General features: G+C 34.6%; 1 protein-coding gene across 1 annotated transcript in view; it reads right to left on the reverse strand.

The window, feature by feature from the left end:
- Positions 1–5,962: 5,962 nt before the first annotated feature.
- Positions 5,963–12,596, reverse strand: part of LOC129241127 (neuropeptide SIFamide receptor) — a 93,273-nt gene continuing 86,639 nt past the window's right edge. The window contains exon 3 of the mRNA XM_054877308.1: positions 5,963–6,033. The gene's annotated coding sequence lies outside the window, so the exon portion shown is untranslated. The remainder of the gene's footprint in view (positions 6,034–12,596) is intronic.

The raw sequence follows: 12,596 nt of genomic DNA on the forward strand, positions 1-12,596 counted from the left end.
TTGTTAACATTAAAATACCACAGTTGCACGCACGCACACCCTTAAAATATGAAAGCGCTCGTATTTATATTCTCCTTCAAATTACGTGTATGTCACATTTGTTGCATACTTGTTGGCGTTGGTGGATGGGTGGTTGGTTTGGTTGCTGAAAACAATTAAATCTGTCACAATTGAAAAGAATGCGTGCTCTCAAGCAAGAACAAGAGTTGGTGGGTTGTTTGTGAAGTACAGAAAATAATTAAAATAAAGAATATAAAGCATAAATTTTGGCGTTCGTATTGTTCAAATTCAAACGTAAGGAGCTCAAGTTAACCTCAACATGGAAGTTTTAGTAAATTAGAGCGAAATAACGTAAACTTGTGAATACCAAATCAAGTTGCCGCGCAATATTGGCAAATAACTCAAGACAATACGTGGGCCGCCGTAGCCGAATGGGTTCATGCGTGACTACCATTCGGAATCCAGAGAGAACGTAGGTTCCAATCTCGGTAGAAGATCAGAATAAAGAAAAACGTTTTCTAATAGCAGTTGCCCCTCGGCAGGCAATGGCAAACCTCCGAGTGTATTTCTGCCATGAAAAGGCTCCTCATTAAAATATCTGCCGTTCGGAGTCGGCTTGAAACTGTAGGTCACTCCATTTGTGGAACAACATCAAGACGCTCAACACAAATAGGAGAAGGAGCTCGGCCAAACACCCAAAAACGGTGGGTGTATGCGCCAATTATATATATATATATATAATTTAACACCCGACAGACAATGGCAAATCTCCCAGTTGCTCCAAGTTCCTCATATAAACCAGCTGCCGTTTGTAGGCGGCATAAAACTGTATGAGGGTCGTTTGAACAGACCATGTAAAGTCAGAAAGATGGCACTACTGGCGCGTATCGAGATTAAGTTTAGTTAGTAGCATCTCTTGCAAGCACACACCCCAATTTGCAGCCAGATCGGTCTATTTCTTTGTGATTTTTTTTGTTTCGCATCATTTTGAATGGAGGAAGTTGAGTGATTTGCCTTTTCCATCTCGACAATGCATCAGCTCACGAGTCAGCAGTTATGGTCGCGAAATGAATGGGAACAGGGTTTCAGCTTTTATCACATCCCCACTAATATGCAAACTTGGCTCTCTATGATCCGACGCGCTATTATTGGTTCGCCAAATGGAAGAAATGGCTGGCCGAGAAACGATTTCATTCAAAGGTGGAGGTAATTGAAGAAACGCATGACAATTTTTCGGACTTGGACAAATCCTATTATTCGGAAGCGATCAAAAAACTAGAGCAGCGATGGACGATGTGTATAAGCCTAAGAGGAGACTACATCGAAAGGTAAAAAAAATTTACTCCAAACCATTAAGTATACTTAATTTTTGCACGGCATTTGTAGGTCCCTCCATTAGGAAGCCAAACAACCAAAAAAGCTGTAAGGGCCAATTATGCATAAATAAAAAATTAACAAAATATATGTAAAATAAATAAGGAAGTGCATAATTTGAATGTTGAAGTGAATTTTTTACATGTGAAAAATAATGGCTCAAAATTAATCATCCGGCTTTGCTTTAGAATAACTTTTTTACGGGAGCGTGTCATTGTTCTGTTTTACAAAATTCTGTAAATTGCAAAAAAATTCTGCTTTTTAAAATTCTGCTTTCTAAAATTCTGCTTTTTAAAATTCTGCTTTCTAAAATTCTGCATGTTTAATGTGCAAAATTCTGCTTTATTCAAGTTTTGTGATTTTCGTCATACAAGAAGTAACAAAATAAACATTTAATTCATAAATATACATAGTAGTTTAGCCAGGTACAATATTTTTTGCAATTCTTTTTAAATATGTAGTGCGACTTAATTCATTTCTTTTTTTAATAATTCTTCGCAGCTGTTCGTTTTTTTTTAGAAGAGTTCTACGCAAAAATACTGTGGATTGTGTAGCCGGAGTTGGACTGATGAGGGTTAATTTTTTGAAGCGCGGCCGAAGGCCGCCCACGTGAAAAGGAGTTCTACGCAAAAATACTGTGGATTCTATCGAAACTGAAGAAAAAATTATTATTATTATTTTTTATTTAATATCTCGAATAATAATAAAAAATAATAATAATAATAAATTAAATAATTACATTACCTCTTTAACATTGTTAACATTGTATTTTAATACAGAATTTTGTAATACAGAATTTTGTAATACAGAATTTTCAAAGCAGAATTTTAGAAAGCAGAATTTTAAAAAAGCAGAATTTTAAAAAAGCAGAATTTTAAAAAGCAGAATTTTGTTTTTAGAATTTTGTACAGACAGAATTTCGACACCAACCCCTTTTTTACTAAATAAAAACAAGAAAATGGTTTTGAGTAATGGAAATCTTCATTTTGACCTTTACGTGCTCCACGGCTTGTCTGTTTGTTTACTGTCCAGTTGTCTAGTTCACAAGCGTCAAATATAACTGACGCCTGACGCCATTTACAAAAATTTAAAATCTTCCAAAAGGATGATTAGTTTTACGCCAACTTGAAAAAGTATACATTTTAGCAAGCTCGTTTGAGTTGAATCGGGGTGTTGAAAATATTTTAAAACAAAAACGCCCTTTCCGCAAAGGAAAATAGCGCAAAGAGATTATTTAGTTGCCAAAGCGAATAGTGGCAGTCCACACAGGCGCTGATCAAGTGCCAACACTTTTTATGATTTTTTGCCCCCTGTGAAGGCGTCATGAAAATCACGTCATCCTTGGCTTTGGATATCTTACTACATCTGTCACCCCTAGATCTCTTCTGCAAATACTCAGCGGCCTGTTCCGCTTTAAGGCTTGGAAAGAGCTCACAATGGAAGACTGTCACACATGGACATTCAACCATTTTAGACTCCTATACGGATATACCCAGTGATTGTGATTATCGCCCTCCCAGTCTCTGCTTCGAGAGGAATTTCTTAGTGAAAATCCCTTCTAGACTGGAATGGCTTGAAGAAGATTCATCACCCAACACACCCGTTAAGATCTACATGGATCAGCATTATATTGCGAAGAGCTTTCTACCAGTGAATCTACCGGATCACTGTGGGGTTTTTCAAGCGGAAATAAACGCTATTCATGAAGCCTTACAATGGTTAGAGATAAAGAGAATATCATCAACAGATATCTGCATTCTATCAGACAGCCAAGCTGCCATACAGGCCCTGGATGCATTCCAAATCCAGAACATGAAGATGTCCAAACAATATCGTATCATCTTATGCTGGGTTGGGCTGACCAACTTGCTAGAAAAGGTACCTGGAAGGTATGCCAAACGTAAGAAATTTTATGGGGGTACCTCTTGCAACTTGTAAGCTTCTTATTATGCTGTAAATCAAAGATGGATTGGTGTTAATACCTGTGATATTGCTAGGCAAACATGGCCAAGGCTAAATCTACGTCTGTCCATCAATATTATAAAATTGAGTTGACTTCAAATTAGGGCCTTAGTAGGGGCCCTCACAGGATATTGTCCCATAAGAAATCATGCAAGGAGATTAGGCGTTTACATGCACAATTTCTGTCGTAGCTGCATGAATGAAAACAATTCAACACCTGTTTTGCACATACACGGCTCTAGCCAGAAGCAGGGATCGATATTTAAGATCCTACTTCTTAATGAGTATAGAGAATATATACGCTTTAGGTATCAAGAACCTTTTACGCTTTGTCAAAAGTTCAGGATGGTTCAATATGGAGAGGGAAATGGAGCCCAGCCCCTGCGGCTCACAACGGACCCATTTCGTGGTCTAAGTAGCATCGCTGTTTCTAGGTGTGATGCGGCTGCCAAACCTAACCTATGATTGTTTGACAATAAATCTGCGGTGAAACGTAAACTATGCCTTTATGTTTTTTTTTTATTAAATATTAATTAAAGAAGTTAGTTGTGAGAGGAGAGTGAACAATTTAAAAAAAAAATGGTACGAAAATATAAAAATGTATCGTAAACAAATTGTGAAAATAGAGATGAAGTCACAAAAATTGATGTTAACTCCATATAAAAAAAGAAGCATTCGTTATATGGTGAAAAAGCACAAGAGCGCCAGGAAAAAAAAATTGTTGAAAATCAGGGTTATTTTTGGGCCACTTGAAATTTAAACTTTATTATACTGAAATTCCAGGGCTATGAAACTGCAACCACACAGTTTTTCTGAAAAAACCAATTTTTTCCGCCCTTGATAAATTATAAATGCATTTCAATGACATTCTCAATTCAAAATAAACAACCTGTATACGAAAATCATCCCAAAGCATATTTTATTGCTTGTAGTCGGAACATACAGGGTCCGGCACTCGAAGTGGAATCAACTTCAGACCGCTCGCGCGGCTGATGTACGGGCATCACCATTACTCGTTACAATGATACTGGTGGCTTCGCGAAACGTCATGGAGGTGGTCATCAAAAGACTGCAGCGTCACGTGAAATGGTTCAAAAAGTGTAGAAGCGACTTGAGCGAAATCCCCGACGAAGTGCCAATCAAATGGCGAAAGAACTGAAAATATCTGACCGTAGCATCCGCTGCGTTCTGGAAAATGATCTTAAAGTCAAGCCAAGGCATCATGCACATCAAAGCAGCAACAAGTCAGACTTAAGAGAGCGAAAGAGTTGCTTCGATTGGCCGAAAGCGGTCAATTTCCGAATAATGTGTTTTCTGACGAGAAAATTTTTCAATTTGTAAGCTCCCAAAACGATAGGGTTTATTTGTAACCGCAGACGGGCGGTCGCCAATCATTTTTATCGAGCCTGGTGTGAAGGTAAATGCCGAATATTATCGAGAAAATATTCTGTAGGTTGCTTTGAAGCCGTAGGCAGACAAGCATTTCGGTGGCAGACCATATACGTTTCAACAGGACTCGGCACCGTCCCACAAGGCTCGAGTGAACCAGGAATGGGTAAAAAATAACGTTCCGAACTTCATAACGTCCATACAATGGCTCTGAAATTCACCAGACGCGAATTCGATGGATTATTCTCTTTGGGTTATTTTGGAGAGCAAGGTCCGTACTACCAGATTCACCAATCCCAAGGTGCTGAAAAAGCCATTGTCCTCGAGTGGCCAAAATACCTGCAAGTCATATTCGGGCAGGTTGCGACTCGTTGCTGGACCGTCTCAAGGCCATAGTCAAGACAAAAGGTGGTCATATCAAGCAAAAGTGAATTGATTCTTAATTTTTATTATTTTCACACATTTTTTGTTTTGAATTGAATAAAAGTAATTTTCCACATTAAATTTATACCATTTTAATTGGTTACACTTCCAGTGCCGGACCTTGTAGGGCGGAAACAAATGTTCTCCAACGATTTCTCTCAGTCTTTATGCGTCTGATTTGGTTCCAGGTGGAACATCATAGGTGATTATGCGCACCCATGCTTGGCCATGTTTTGCATGGGCGACCGCTGCGTGCACTTCCTTGCGGATTCCATTGATAAGCCGTTTTGAAAACATTATCTTCTTCTCTATGGAGAGTTCTTAATAAGAAGTGTGAAATTTCGATGGAAACGTGTGCTTTGTTAAGCTGAAATTCATTCATCAAACTACATACCCAGAAAAGTTCTAAAAATTCTGATTAAAAAATGTAAAACTTTGAAAATTGAGTGTAAAATTTTAAACCTTGCATTATATGGGTTTTGCTGTAGTATGTATTTTTATAAAAAACAAGTGCTGTGCTTATAATTCGGGGGGTGTACATGACAAGCAAGCGTACGCATACAAATTATAGTGCTAGGGGAAGTATTATCCAGGGGGTACTACTCATAGTGTATACTTTGGCTGCTGGTGCTGCGGACTTCTGCAAGCTAACTGTGCTGCTTTTTTATTTATTTATCAATCATTCTCAGTGTATTTAAATTAGCTTATTTTTATTTTATTGTATAATACTTACATTTCTAATTCACTTATTCATTTCTTATTCATTTACGATTTTCTCTTATATTTAACTTATAGTTTACTCAAATAACCAATTTAATAGTTGACAACTTTTTCGTTTTCGGCCGCCAAAGCGTATTCCAAATTTTAGAAGTGCGTTTCAATTACCTGCAAATAAAAAAGAATAAGAAGAAATTTTTGGGTGAGAAGTATAAATTTTTAGCAGAAATTTTATTTACAAAAATAAATTAAATATATAAATTCGTCTATAAAGGGTCCGGCACTCGAAGTGGAACCAATTAAAAAGGCCATACATTTAGTTCGGAAAATTACTTTTATTCAATTCAAAGTAAAAAATGTGTGAAAACAGTTCAAAATTAAGAATCAGTTTACATTTGCCTCGTTACGACCACCTTCGCCTAAACCACATTTTACATTTTTTTGGATTTTTTTTACAGTCATGCGATTCGTTCATTACCGCAGTTTGTAGCAGCCCGAAGTTAACAAGACAGATGCACACACATACATAGGTATATAGTATGTAGATGTATACTAAACGACAAGAGGAATAACAAAGGGAATGGATGTAGTCAGATCTATCTGTTTGTCCGTCTGCCTATCAACCTGACCAGTTGTTGGATGTATACAAACGAAAGAAAATGAAAATGTGTTCGAAGAGAAGATAGATTTTAATGCGGAGTTGAGAAGGTGGCACTAAATGGAATATAAGTACTGTCCCTCTTCAACCCGAATACTTCTTTACACCTAAAAAATCCGGATTTCATGAAAAAAAATATATATATTTTTTTATTACAATCAAAATCAAAAACCGCAGAACACTTCAAACCTAAATAAATTGCATGTATTTAAATGTATTGTGGTCAAAAACAATTACAGGCCCACAATTTTGTTCTTTCTTCACCACAATTTATTCCATTGTCCGACTTAGATATTAATGCAAATTATTCGAATTTATTATCAAGAGGCAGGCACTTCTTCGGGCAGACAACCGCAATGCGTACACGCATACATTTATATATGCGAATAATGACAAAGACAATTAAGGCGTCCTTTTTCTGCAGCTTTCTGCCCTCTTTCTATAGACCTTTAATAAATACGTAGAAAAAGAAAAGTGCAAACTCTTTGGCTGACCTAAAGTCGGTTGCTTGGTAAAGCCGGCCTTGTGTAGTCTGCCTGTCAACCTAAGGCCATCGACCGTAATTAATTTAATGAAGAGAATTAAATCAAAACAATGAAAGTAGAAATGTTAACATACTCGCACATACAATAAAGAAAAGCTATCCTTTGAGTAACTTGCATTGAAACTGGAATACGAAATTTATAGCACAAATTGTGGTGAGCTAAAAAAACAAGAAGAAGTAGAATAAAAATGAGTTTGTGAAATAATTGAAGAAAAATAGACAATGTAAATATGAACCATTTAAAAATAAGGAATTTATTTTCATTTATTACTTCCTACTATCGAATAGCTGCTGCCAGTTATTTCATTTTACTTCGCTAATTGATTTTATTAAGCTGATTTTTTGTAAATAGAATTTTTTTTGAGCTACATTATAAAGAACTGAAAAATTCGCTAAACATTTTAAATAACTAATATAAAAAAATATAATTTTAATACACAATTTAAAATTTTAAATTTAAAATTTCAAATAATTTACGAAAATTTTGAGAGAAATTAAAAGTTAAGGGGTTAATGGTAGTCAGAGGCCCGAATAAATGATGGCTTTCAATTTAGTTTTTTGCTAGTCAGTTGCTTTATTTTACAAAAATAAAAACATGGCATTAATACATCATGTTTCGACTTGACTTTAACAAAATTTCAAAACTAAAAATTATTACTTCTACAAGTTATCACTGTTTGTGTGGAACCCGTTTCTCCAAAAGTCCTTTGCAGTGATCATCACAAGCCCTTGGAGATTCATCTAAAATTAATCGGATAAGAGAAATTAGTTTTATTAATAAATATCCTTGTGCCTGATCGAAGCTTTTTTTCAAGATTAACAATATGGCAGGCACAGGAAATATTTTTCAGAATTTCGAGAAAAAACCGACAATTAATAGTTTAAAAAATCGAAAACTTGGACAAAAAATTTCGATCAGGCCGAAGTTTTTTATGTTTGTGAAAGGCAGTATAAATTTTGTTGAAATCTACCAAGCTCGTTTCAAGTTACAGTGATCATCAATTCAAAAAATCTAGTTTTGAGAAAAACACATTTAAAATGTTGCTATTTGCTCCGGAGCGCCCGAGCGTCCTTTGTTAATTGTTGAATAACTCGAAAAGTATTTTTCGGATTAACTTAAAATTTTCTCACAATATTTTTAACATATTAACTTTAAGAAAATGCAAAATCCATTGCTTGGGCCTGAGTTAAGTTTTTTTTATTATATCCACGCACATCCTTAAATAGGGGTATTTTTATGAAAAATTCAGAAAAATTGAAGAAATAAAAAATTGTATATATTCAAACTCGAGTTGGCATTTGTTTTATGGCCCGATATGTGGGCCAGCAATAGCATCTCAAATGTTGGACTTGAGTTTAACCAAAATGGTTAGCTTGTTAGAGGAGAATAAAACGTAGAGAAGCAAAACGTTACAGAAAATAAGCGAGAGGTGACAAGTTGCATGATCGCAGCCGCCAATTGCAGAACACTTACACGAATTTCACATCTCGCCGAGTCGCTACGTACGATAGGTGACGCCATCTAATTACAACCAGAGCCTAGATATATCGATGTTTCCCAGCTTTACGCACAGAAAGACAGTTAACAACGGTTACAGACCGTCTAAGGACAATTGAAAATAAGAAATTCGAATGAAATAAGTTCGGACTGACGATCTGAAACATTCGCCATTGAAGTCCTTTTCAAAAAACTATGAACCAATGACGCTCAAAATCCACAGCAAATAGTAAGTCGCACCAAACTATAGCTCGTATGGCTTGAAGTCATCCGATATAATAAAATTCGGATTCGGCAACCCCAAAAATGTATGTGTATATAAATTTTTTGAAATTTTTCTGGTTAGTATTACAGATTTGTTCTTGAAAAAATTAGTTTTTAAGTTTCTAGGTAGTTAAGCGATGATTTATCCTCTTAAAGGAGGTTGCAAATTTACTTACATGCTCTTAAACATAGCATTCTATCCAAAGACGCATTTTTTTGGTAAATATTATTTTTCAGCCAATCGGTAAACCTTTCCAAATGTTTCAAAACCCAGCCAGTGAAGAAATAGCGTTGTCTATGGTAACAAAATTTCGGTTGCTGAAATATTTAGATCTTGTTTGGCTTCAACTTTCAGTTTATGGACCCGATACAGTTTCCATTTCCACCGCACAACGATGGTTTCAACGTTTTCGTTCTGGTGCAGAGGTGATCGAAGATGCGCTACGTTCCGGAAGGCCTGTCGTCAAAAATTGCGATAAAATCGCTGAATTGATCGAAAGAGACCGGCACAGTAGCAGCCGTAGCATCGGAGAAGAGCTGGGCATGAGTCATCAAACCGTTATAAACCATTTGAAGAAGCTTGGATTCAAAAAGAAGCTCGATGTATGGGTGCCACACGACTTGACGCAAAATAACTTTTTTGCCCGTATGGATGTATGCGAATCGCTTCTGAATCGCAACAAAATCGACCCGTTTTTGAAGCGGATGGTGACTGGCGATGAAAAGTGGGTCGCTTACGACAACGTGAAGCGCAGTCTTGTGCATTTTCTTCATTTAACAACCGCTCGACATTTTTTTATGTGGAAGAAAACACCCAACCCCGTCACTAGAAAAAATGGTGAAAAATCAACGAAATTTTTAACCAGTTAAAACTTGCACTTTGTTATACCAAAATTTCATAATCTATAAAACTACATACCCGAAATTTTTCTAAAAATTTTTACAAATTTTATGCAAAGTTCAAAACTTTGATTTCTATGGTTTCTGTTGTAGTATGAACTAAATATTCGTAAAAAAACTGATTTACAACGTAAATAAATAAGTAGTCAAAAATTATCTTTTGGCGCTAACTGTACCTACAAATACGTATAGACACAACGTCAATTTATTTGCATTCAAACTGTTTGAAATGTCTCTCTAATATTAAAAGCTACTTTTGAATTACTACATAAGCGTACCTGCCTAAATAAATTTCCAGCCACTAAATTGCAGGTATGAATATTTAACCATTCAGACTGACTGAAAATGCCATCATTTTGCTAAATTTTTCCTAAAAACAAAAGTCAACGCAAAAATAAGATTGACGAGTGGAAGAGGTTGTTTGCAAAGTATGAGTAAGTAAGCTGAGCTAAAAGCAGCAAATCTGATATTACACATAAATACACACAAATACATACATCTAGAGTCATTTGCTTAAGAGCATACCATGTAAGGTAAGTGTGATAAGTGGCCACTGGATTTGACAAGCTTTTCATTGTGACATATTGCCGTATTCTCAGCAACGCACTGATTATCTTTAGCAGGCATGGAGACGCATACATGAGTAGATATGTGTCCAGGTGTATGAATGCAGGTGTTTTCCTCTGCAAATTGCCGTGTAACCAACATACGATGATGTCTTCATTAGCTTGCGGATTTTTGGATTCGAATTTTTTTCCACGAAAACTTCAGATTCAAATGAAAGCATGCGGGAGAATGCGAGGATGTGTTTTGAGGTCTAAGCAAGCATCAAGTGAATGTTTGTATGTTAATTTGAGTAAAAATGTGCATGTAAGCTGGAGCAAAAAGCATACAGAGTAGATTTGAAGTTAACAAAAAAATTTTTTTTTTAATTTCAGAGAGACTTTGACAGTCTCGCTATAGCAAACTCAACTCGACACAGTTTGCTCGTCTTGCGTTTTTTCTATTTACATTTTTTTCTTTTACGGCATAAACAATGTTTTTAATTTTTCTAACACCAACTAAATTCCAGACATTTTTCACATGAAATTTAACCAAAGTTACGATTATGAGAAACATCACGTTTTTCTACAAAAAAATGTGGGAAATTACGAAATTGAAAGTGTAATTTCAGATAAGTGCACCCAAAGGAGCCTTTTGACCCATACTCCGCCAGAATCTACTAACAAAATTGATGGCCATTGAAAGCGAAACTAAAAAGTGAAGCAAAAGTTGGCACTTCAACGATTATTTGGTTAAACAAATGGCTTGTATTGTATGTACGTATGTCTGTATGAATTGATATGTTTAGCAAGAACAGAATGAGCTGTCAGCAAACAACAACAAAATTTAGTGAAAAACAAGCACTGCGTACACTTGAAATTTATTAGTACAAGCATCATGGCTTGTCACGTGCCGCATGAACAGCGAACGCCTGCTACCGAACAATAATGACAAATGTTGCTTCGAGCCACTTCATCATAATGAGTACAACGGTGCATATACGGAACGCGAAACAACACAGCCTGCCGAATGATGAATGAAAACCCACTAAGCGAAAATTTGCGAAATTAAAAAAAAATTTAAACCTTTCAACTAGTTACAAAAGTTTTGAAAAAATTTCAAAAATTTAATACATATTCAGATATGAAATATAAAAATTTAATGCTGTTTTAAATGATGCTTGAAAGCTACTTTCCGTAATAATTTAGAAATTTTTTAGTGGTTTTAGTATGCGGTTATATGTATATATTATAGCGCACTGAATCAGATTTCGTACTAAATTTTGAACTCTAGCAAGGAAGAAAATTATCAGACAAGTAAGTTTTAAAATTTTATAAGACACTGAGTGAGATTTTGTACTAAATTTTTAATTCTAGCACAGAAGAAATTTGTCAGATAAGTAAATTTAAAATTTTTTAAATTTTATAAGGCACTGAGTCAGATTTCACACTAAATTTTGAACTCTAGCAAGGAAGAAATTTATCAGACAAGTAAATTTAACAATTTAAACACAACCAAAACAAATTTTCTTCAAAAATCAACGCGACATTTTAACTACTTGAAACTTGCACCAAACACACCAAAACTCAATGGCCTATAATTCGCCATACTCAATATTTTAAAAACAAAAACTTTTGAATTTGAAATTTGAAAATTTATAAGTTTGAAAATTTATTTACAATAAGAAACCTATAAAATAATAAAAATTTAAAAACTTTCATATAAATAAAAACTGATTAAATTTATTTATAAAAATGTGTAAAATAACAAAAATAACTTTAAAATTTTTATAAATAAATTTTAAAATTTATAAATCTGTAAATGTTGAAATATTAAGTTCTTTTTTTTAATGTTGAGCATGTAGGGTTACAGAAATTTGAAAATTAGTTTTTTTTTTATAAATTTTTTAAATATAAATTTTAAAATTTATAAAATTGTAAATATTCAAATTTTGAATAAAATGTTTTTTTTTTTCAAAATGTTGAGTATACAAAGTTGTAGGCCAATGAATTTTGGTATTTTTGATAAATTTCAAGAAATTAAAATTAAAAAACAATTTTAAAAATTGTTTAACTTTTGTTTCGTGCTCTTGTGCATTTTTTGCCTATAACGAACGCTCGACATTTTTTCATATGGAAGAAAACACCCAATAGCGTCAGAAAAAAATATAAAAAAAGAATTTTTAATCTTGTCAATAAGTTTCGGTGCTGGAAATATTACGCAAAATATATTTTATCTACAAATTGTTGCATAGCTAAACTGTACTCGTAGAAAACTGGAGCATCTCAAATCCAACGAAAATACTGCAAGCAAAATTGCAATGA

Source organism: Anastrepha obliqua, chromosome 3 (assembly GCF_027943255.1).
Source record: "Anastrepha obliqua isolate idAnaObli1 chromosome 3, idAnaObli1_1.0, whole genome shotgun sequence".
NCBI lineage: Eukaryota > Metazoa > Arthropoda > Insecta > Diptera > Tephritidae > Anastrepha > Anastrepha obliqua.